Source organism: Myotis myotis, unplaced genomic scaffold, assembly GCF_014108235.1.
Source record: "Myotis myotis isolate mMyoMyo1 unplaced genomic scaffold, mMyoMyo1.p scaffold_m19_p_3, whole genome shotgun sequence".
Lineage (NCBI taxonomy): Eukaryota > Metazoa > Chordata > Mammalia > Chiroptera > Vespertilionidae > Myotis > Myotis myotis.
This window is the reverse complement of record NW_023416335.1, coordinates 207,429,711-207,438,365: the sequence shown is the minus strand read 5'-3', so window position 1 is coordinate 207,438,365 and position 8,655 is coordinate 207,429,711.

The window sequence follows — 8,655 nt, the reverse complement described above, 5'->3', positions numbered from 1 at the left end:
TGACGTGGCCGGGCCGCCGCCCGGGAGCCAGGAAGCGCCGCCGCCCGACGTCCCGCCCCCGGCCCGGCCCCCGAGCCCCGGCTCCCGCGGGCGGGGCGGCCCGGCCGGCCCGGGGGCTTCCGCTCTGGGCCAACGAGGGCTCCGCGCCGCCGAGGCCCCGGGAGGTGGCCGCCGAGCCGGGCTCCGCCTTCCCAGAACCCGGGGGCCGCCAGGAGGTGACCGTGGGCAGGCCAGGGGCCCCTCGTGACCCCGGGGCCAGGAGCGAGAGGGTAGAGGGGATGGTGCACGCGGGCAGGCTAAAGAGCCATCTCGGATGGTGGTTTAAGGCAATTTGAATTTATTTAAGGGAAAGGGGCTGGGGGATGGGACCTCCAAAGGGAAGGGCTGGCCAGCACCGGCCCAAGGGGACATGGGGTGGCTGATGGCCCCGCCAGGAGCAGGAGTCCATCCTTAGGTGCAGTCACTGGCCGGAAGCCCTTGTCGCCTGTGGTCTGGGGGCTGAGCTGGGCTGGGGCTGGGGTGGATGCAGGTGTGTGATCAGGTGTCTTCAAGACAGTTTCCATTCCTTACATGGTCTGACTCCTGGCGTCCAGCAAGTTCTTCCTGCTCCTGGTTCTCCTGTGGCCGGAAGCGCACAAATGGCCTGAGGACTGTGTTGCTCTCCAGCCCTAACACGAAGCTTCACTCCAGTGCTGGCCGGAGCCTAGCGGGTTGGAGGCACCCCATCCATTGTGACCCACGGCTTTGTTGTCCTCACCCTGGGTTGAACACCTCCTCCTTGGGCCTGGTGGGGTGAGGAGCCTGCCACCCCCCATGTTTATTTGAGTAGCCACCTTGACCTGACCTGTTGGGGGGAAACAGTGGTATCTAACGGCTCTTAGGTTTGGAGTCAGGTTGACCTCACTAATGTTTCCTTCTTGGTATGACAAGCTGTAACACAGCAGCGCAGGCCAGAAGAGACTCCAGGGGCTGGGGGCTGTTGGCCAGAGAGCTGGGAGGCAGGAAGGGGGCGTGGGGAAGGACCACAGGTGGGCAGCAGTCCTCCCAGTGCTGTGTGGCATGAGCAGGTCAGCCACCCTCTCTGGGCTTTGGTCTCTGCCTCTGTAGGAGTGAACCACCTGAGCCAAGGGGCCTTACCACACACCCCTTTCCCTTCTCCCCCTGGAGGCCTTCATCTCTCCCTAAATTACTGGCCTCCCACCCCACTCCTGCTACCCATGACCCTTCATGGCCCCCTCATCCTGACTTCCAGTACGAGGCAGTCCTTGGAGACTCAAACTGTGGTCCAAGGACCAGCACATCTGCTTCACCTGCTGGGAAGGCAGCATCCCAGGCCCCACCCCAGACCTACTGAACCAGAATCTTTGGTTAAACTAGATTCCTGGGTGGTTTGTGTGCACAGGAAAGCTTGAGAGGCACTGATCTAAACACGAGGGAGGTACTGTTATTAGTCTCACTTTGCACTGGGGAAACTGAGGCATGGAGAGGTTACGTAGTTTGCTTAAGGTCCCACAGACACTGAACAGTGGAGCCTGGATTCCCACACGTAGTTTGACTTCAGGGTTCATGCCATCGACCCATCACATCACACTGTGGGTTTTTGTGGGAGGTGATGAGTTCCTGGTCATGGGAGGTGGGGGGCAGGGGGTGAGGGCCCATTTGCCAGGGATGCTGCAGTGGGGACTCCTGCCCTGGCACAGAGGTTGAGATGACAATAGCAGTCAAGTAGTAAACCAGGTTCTCTCCATTCAGCCTCAGCAGGCACCGGTGACAGGCTCTAAGTCCTTACCTTGCTGGTGATGGCCACTGAGGCCTCAGTAGGCCAGGTGGGTGGTCCAAGTCCCTCTGGGGGGAGGAGCCAGGCACTCATCCTGGGGCTGTGACAGGTTCTGAATGAGCTGCTCTGTCCCCTCCCCCTCCCCCAGCCCTGCCCGCCCAGATGCCTCCCACTGATGCCCAGAGAAGGCGGTGGCTATTTAAATACCTCAGGTGTGGCTACAGTTCTCTGCCCAACCGGCTGGCATCTCCCTCTCAGCGCCCACCTCCTCCCAAACCAGGGAAAGCACGTGCATTTGCCATTTGGTGAAACATCTGTCCTCCTGAGCAGCAACGCCCACTGCCAGCAGGAGCGGGAGCAGGGCTAGGATCCTCCTCTTCCCTGATTCTCCAGGGGAGCCCCAGGGGGACAGGCCAAGGCCAGGGGAGGTCTGAGGGGCGAGGCAGAGGGGAAAGAAACCAGGCGGCAAGACCTTAGGGCCGCAGTGGCCTTGAGCCTGCCATGGCCCCGCTCTGGGCCTCAGCTTTCCCATCTGTTAAAGGGGATAATGAAGACAGAAGTACTGCTGACCGGTCCCTTGGCCCCTTTGTATCTAGTCTTCCCTATGGAATCGATACTCCCTATGTCTCAAGACCGGGAGCTCATCTCCCCCAATTTACAGATGAGGGAGCTGAGGCTCAGACTTGTCTCTTGCTTCCCCAGGTCGCATAGATCTCTTCCCGCACTTCTACCACCCTGTCTGTCCTTAGTGATCAGCCCTGCCTTGCTCAGGTCCAGCCCATCTTCCAGGTGGAGCATTTTTCAACCCCCCCCCCCCCCTTCTCCGTGGAGCAGAGGGAAAGGCCTCCGCATTAGAAACCCTTGGCTGTGGCCCATGCCCGCACCCCGGCCGCCTGCACCATCACACACTATTTCCCCTTTGCCAGGTGGTTCCAGGCGAGTCCCTCACCCTCAGCGCCTCACTTTCCTGACACTTAAAATGTGTCTGCGGTAAAAGCTCGATGGAGGGGAAGCCCAGAGGGACATTTCCTTCAGCTCAAAGGCAAGGATTCTTTTTTAAAAATAATTAATAAAGCAAAACATATGTTCAAAGTCAGATTGCACATACTTCTTTGGGTTTTTAATATTTAAAAAATCTTTTTTTAATATTAACACACACACACACACACACACACAAGAAGCGCGTGCCATCTTTTTTCCTTCCTGGTCCTCGCTCTTTGCATATTTTCCCACCGTATTCAACATCCTGTCAGGTGCTTCCAATTGTGTGGAAGGAACGCGGGGCTGGAACGTCAAAGTCACCATCCTGACGACACGCCTCCACATAATCGGTGCCTTTCGCAGGGGAGGGGCCTGGAGGGAAGGGGGCGCCGTGGGCCCGGGCTCCCAGGTCTCCCTCCGGGTCCCCGGGGCCGCTGTAGGTTCTTCTGGCCTCGGCGAGGGGACGCTCCCCCGTGGGGGGAATGGACTCTTCCCAGGCAGCCCCGAGGTGCGGCCCGCGAGGCGCGGGCGAGTCCATTCCCTACCTGAGTCGGGTGGGCTGCGGGCAGCCTTTCCCTTCCTGCGGTCCTGCCCAGCACCTTTGAGTGACATGCGGCAGGGCCACGGCGGCCCCATTTGCACAGAGAGGAGAAACCAAGGGTCCCAAACCTCTTCTCCGCTTTCAGTTCCAAGCACACAGTTACTGAGGACCCACTGTGTGCCAGGCGCCTTGCGGGCTGAGCTTAGAGGCGCTTCGAGGAGCCCTTGGGATCCGGGGGGAGGTGGGCGCTGGTGCATGTGTTGGACGCAGCACAGAGGAGAGAGTCTTACCCTCGGTTGCGGGGAGTCGCCAGGGAAGATTTCAGTTAGGAAGGCTTCAGAGGATGCCCTGGTGGGTTTTGAAGTATGAGTAGGAGTTTGCTTGCCTCAAGGACAAAACCTGGGGAAGAGAGTAGAGTCCCAAGTAGAAGGAACTACACACACAACTGCACAGAGATATGCTACGAACCGCTCTCCCAGCACATTTAAAAAATCCTCACCTGAGGCTGTGTTTCCACTGATTTTATAAAAAAAAAAAAAAAAATGTTTTATTGATTCTTAGAGAGAGAGGAAGGGAGATAGAGAGAGAGAGAGAGAGAGAGAGAGAGAGAGAGAGAGAGAGAGAAACATCTATCAGTTGATCCTGCAGGGGCCTCACCGAGGATCGAACCGGTAACCTAGGTATGTGTCCTGAGCAGGAATCAAACCTGCATCCTTTTGGTGCATGGGAGGATGGTCCAACCAACTGAGCCACCCGGCCAGGGCGCCCAGTGCATTTTATTTTATCACCCTTTAAAAGAGGCCAGCAACCGCCCTAGCCGGTCTGGCTCAGTGGATAGAGCATGGGCCTGCGGACTGAAGGGTCCTGGGTTTGATTCCTTTCAAGGGCATGTCCCTGGTTTGGGTTGCAGGGTTTCATCATTGATGTTTATCTCTCTCTTTTTTAAAAATATATTTTTATTGATTTCAGAGAGGAAGGGAGAGGAAGAGAGAGAGAGAAACATCAATGATGAGAGAGAATCCTTGATTGGCTGCCTCCTGCACACCCCCCACTGGGGATCCAGCCGCAACCCAGGCATGTGCCCTTTACCGGAATCAAACCCGGGACCCTACAGTCCGCAGGCCGATGCTCTATCCACTGTGCCAAACCAGTTAGGGCTCTCCCTTCCTCTTTGAAATCAACAAAAATATTTTTTAAAAAGACCAAAAGATTAAATGAAAAATAAAAGAGGCCAACGACTAGGGAAGGGTAGGGGGAGACAAACGTCTAGGTGAGGAAGACCTTCCTGGGCGTCTCAAGCTCCACTATTTACACAATTTATTCAATAAGTCATGGTGCTCTCATCGGTAACCTGGGTGTAAACCAAGTAGTACTGACTTCATAGGGTGTTAGGTCAGCTCAGTATCTACCGTGCTTTGCCAGGAGTGCACCACCGACAAGGCCCGTGCAGCGCTGGGAGGGGCCAGTGCAGCGCTGGGAGAGGACACAGAAATTTTGTGTCCTCGGAGGCGATCCTCCCTCGCCGGTTTATTCCCTATTCCCGGAGAAGTGCAAAAAGGACAATTAAAAATAGTCTGTGGCCGACAATTAAAAATTCCTGGGGCGCTGGAAGTGTGTTGTGTCTTATCTGAGCGGTGGTTACACGGGTTTTATATCTGTAAAACCATCTGCACTCTTAAGATGTATGTATTAAGTTATTCCCTAATAAATGGAAAGGAGAAACCTAACAACGCTAGCACAACGCCCCCTCTCCTGCCCGAGGGCGACAGGTGTCTCTCGGTTCCGAAAGCCACTCTCCGCGAGCGGCGCAGGCTCTGCGCCCCGCGCGATGTCAGGCGCCCGTGCGCCCGGCGCAGCGGCCCCGGCGAGGTTCCCAAGGCAACCGCACGCCGCTCGCCGCGTCTCCCGAGTGACGAGGCGCCGGCGAAGACCCGGAACCCGGATCCGTGAACCTGAGCCACGCTGGAGCGCGGCTGACCGAGTGCGGAGGGGAGCGACGAGGCGCTCTTCGTCCTTGCGCGGGCACTCCGAGGGCATCGGGCAGGCACCGCTCCCCAGCCCCGGGCTGCGGCCACAAACTGCTGCGTGAACAGCCCTGGGCACTCACTCTCAGCTTTCCCGTTGGCGTGGCTGCCACGATTACAGGGCGAATAGGAGGCAAAGCCTTCCAGCTCCTGCAGCGCAGCCCGGTGGACGCACGTAGGGCTGGGTGCCGGCGCCTCCTGGGTTCCGCTTCCCGCTCTGCTAGTAACTTGCTGTGTGATCTTCGAAATCCCTCTCCCGCCTGGGTCTCAGAGATGGGAACAGCACCCCTCAGAGTAGCTTTCACCAAGTAAATCCGTGAAATACCATGTGTAAAAGTGCCTTACAAACTGCGAAGGGCTTTGCACGTGTCAACGACCATCACCTTGCCACCCTGTTGCCTTCTTGTCCTCATCACCACCCAAACCGCAACTGCAGCCTCAGTGCCAGCCGGCTGCAGTGCACCTGGGCTCAGAACTCTCTCCATGCACAGAGGTTTCCAGTCTTCAGGTGAGAGCCCTCCCTCCCCGCCCCCTACCCCATCCCCCCCATACTTTTCAGTTCCCAAGGAATGGGCCCAAGGCAGCTCTCCTGGGCACAGGGATCCTCTGGTCCCCAGACCATCCACTTAGAGAGGTTCACAGAGACATCACCCAAACATCATGTTTGGACATTGTGTGTTCCTGTGCTGTGAAGCTGTGTATATACATTGGTGTGTATGTGTGTGTGTGTGTGTGTGTGTGTGTGTGTGTGTGTGTGTTGGAGGCATGCATATGTTGGAGGGTGTGTGTACTTGAGACACATTTGTGTATGTGTATGTAAATGTGTGTTTATGGCTGGGTGGTGTGCGCTGGCAGGTGTGTGTTGTGTATTTGTGGCATATGTGTTTACCCATGCATCTATTTGTGTCTCTGATGGTGTATGTGCGTGTCTAGGTGGGCATTGGTGGGGTTGTGCTGGTGGTGTGCACCGTGGATGTGTAAGACTGTGAGCTCTGTGATTGTGCATGTGTAGGCGTGTGCTTGGGGTCTGGGGTGCCAGCTCTTTTCTTTCCCATCTCACTTCAATGGGGTGACCTTCTTCCCCCAGCTTGAGGACGGTGGCTGAGGCCACAGGCATCTCAGGCTCGCTCCCGCCCCCTCTGCAGACCAGGTGGTTGCTCAGGTCTTTGGCTTGCCCAGGTTTTTGGCAGGTGTGGGCCCCGGGAGCCAGGGTGGGTGGGTGAATCTGGGGCCAGGGCTTGTGTGCCACCCTCCTTCCCTCCCCACAGCAGGAGCAGCAGCGGGAAAGGTTGGCGGAGGGGGGCTATTTTGGGAGCGTCTCCTTAGCAACAGCTGCCACAGGCCGTCTGTGGCAGTTTTCCTATAGGTGCTAAAATATTCCACCCTGGTGACTACTGAGTACTGGGGGGTAGGCGAGGGTGGGAACGGAGGGTGGGAGAGACCCCTACAGTCCTCTACCCCCAGGGCACAGTCTGCTAGGGTGGGTCCTGACCCTCTGGGCCCCACATCCCCTTTCCCTGCCTCTGGTCCTCGCCCTTCAAGGCTGCTCAGACTTTAAGGTCCTGAGACAGGCCAGCTGTGTCCTGTTCTGATTTCTAATCTAAGCAGCTGAGCTGCCTCAGTTTGCCCCGTCTGTAGAATAGGCTGGCTGGACTTCAAGGAACTCTCCAGTCCAGGAACCTCTAAGCTCTGTGACCGATATTTTGAGGTGCTCTTTCCCTTCCCTCCCCAGTTGGCTCACCTTCCTGGCACGCCTCTCCTCTCCAGTCCTCCCAGCCCTCTGCAGTGCTCTCAGGCCCCTGTGGGACCAGGGAGGCCTGACTGGGCTCTCAGAGTGAGCCCGTTAGACAGTGCTCTGCTGGCCTGGATGACCTTTCCCCAGAAGCTAGCAGCTGGTTCAAAATCCTGGTTCAGACAGGTGCTTACTTCCTGAGTGACCCTGAGCAAGGCCCTTCCCCTCCCCACGTTGCAGTCCAGTTTCCTCCCGTGCACCAGGGCTAGTCATAGTCTCTGCCTCAGAGGGTTGCCAGGCTCAGATGAGAATGGAGGATGAGCAGGAAGCTCTGGCCAAACAGATAAAGGTTTTACCATCACTCTCCACCGAACTTCACAACAGGTCTCACCCTTCCAGAGAGCTGTCCTTGGCCACCCAGGCCACATCACGTGTAACACTAGGGCCTGTGCCTCAGTTTCCCATCGGGAATAGTGCCTGTGGCACAGGGTTCTGGAAGGATTACAGGAGGCAGTGGCTGTGAACGCCTAGAACGGTGCTGGGCGAACAGTGTGCATCAAGGGGCTTGTCCTCAACTCCATCCAGGGGATGCCTCTGTGTTAGATGATATTCTGAGGCCCAGAGAGGACAAGCAACTTGCCCAGGGTCACCCAGGTTCTGACACCCAAACCTACCCTCCCCCACCCTCACAGCCTCTGCACACCTGCCTGTAGAGCAGTGGTTCTCACCCTTCTGGCCCTTTAAATACAATTCCTCATGTTGTGACCCAACCATAAAATTATTTTCGTTGCTACTTCATAACTGTCATGTTGCTACTGTTATGAATCGTCATGTAAATATCTGATATGCAGGATGGTCTTAGGCGACCCCTGTGAAAGGGTCGTTCCACCGCCAAAGGGGCCACGACCCACAGGTTGAGAACCGCTGCTGTAGAGCTACTCAAACATGGGCTGAACAGTGGTGAGTTCCTCTTTTAGATTTTAATCATCCTCAGAACAGGCCCTTAAAGGGGGTATTACCTTCTCCCTTTACATATGAGGACACCGAGGCTGGAGAGGAGAGGTCACATAAGGGTTAGATGGTGGAGAAGGGACTCTTTCCTGGGGCCCATGATATTTTCCCTGCCTAGAGCTGCCCTTTTTGCTTCTCCCCACCTCCTCCCAGTCTACCCTCAGCCTCCACGGGACCCTCCTTACAGGAGATGAGCAATGGGAGCCAGGCTGCGCCCCAGACTCAGGAAGGTCACCGTCAGATGTTTCTTCTCATCTGTGACATCACAGCCACCATGCCTCCCCTCCCTTCTCCCAAAAGTCTCTGCCCGCAAGTCCCCACCTTTCTTTAAACTGGTGCCCAGTGACCTAATATTAGGAACACATGCTCTGGGTCTACAGACACCCCTGTCTCCATCTCCCCCTTCTACCTGCCCCCCCTCTTTCACCTGCACCCCACACTCTCAGGGCCAAAACCAGGCCAGGCCATTTGCCTCACCTGCACTCTCCTACTCTCAATCCCTGGAAAGGTATGATGGGTACCAGGAACACGTCTGCTGCTGAACCAGCATTCAGACGGCTTGAGTTTGCCCATTCGTTCACATACCAAG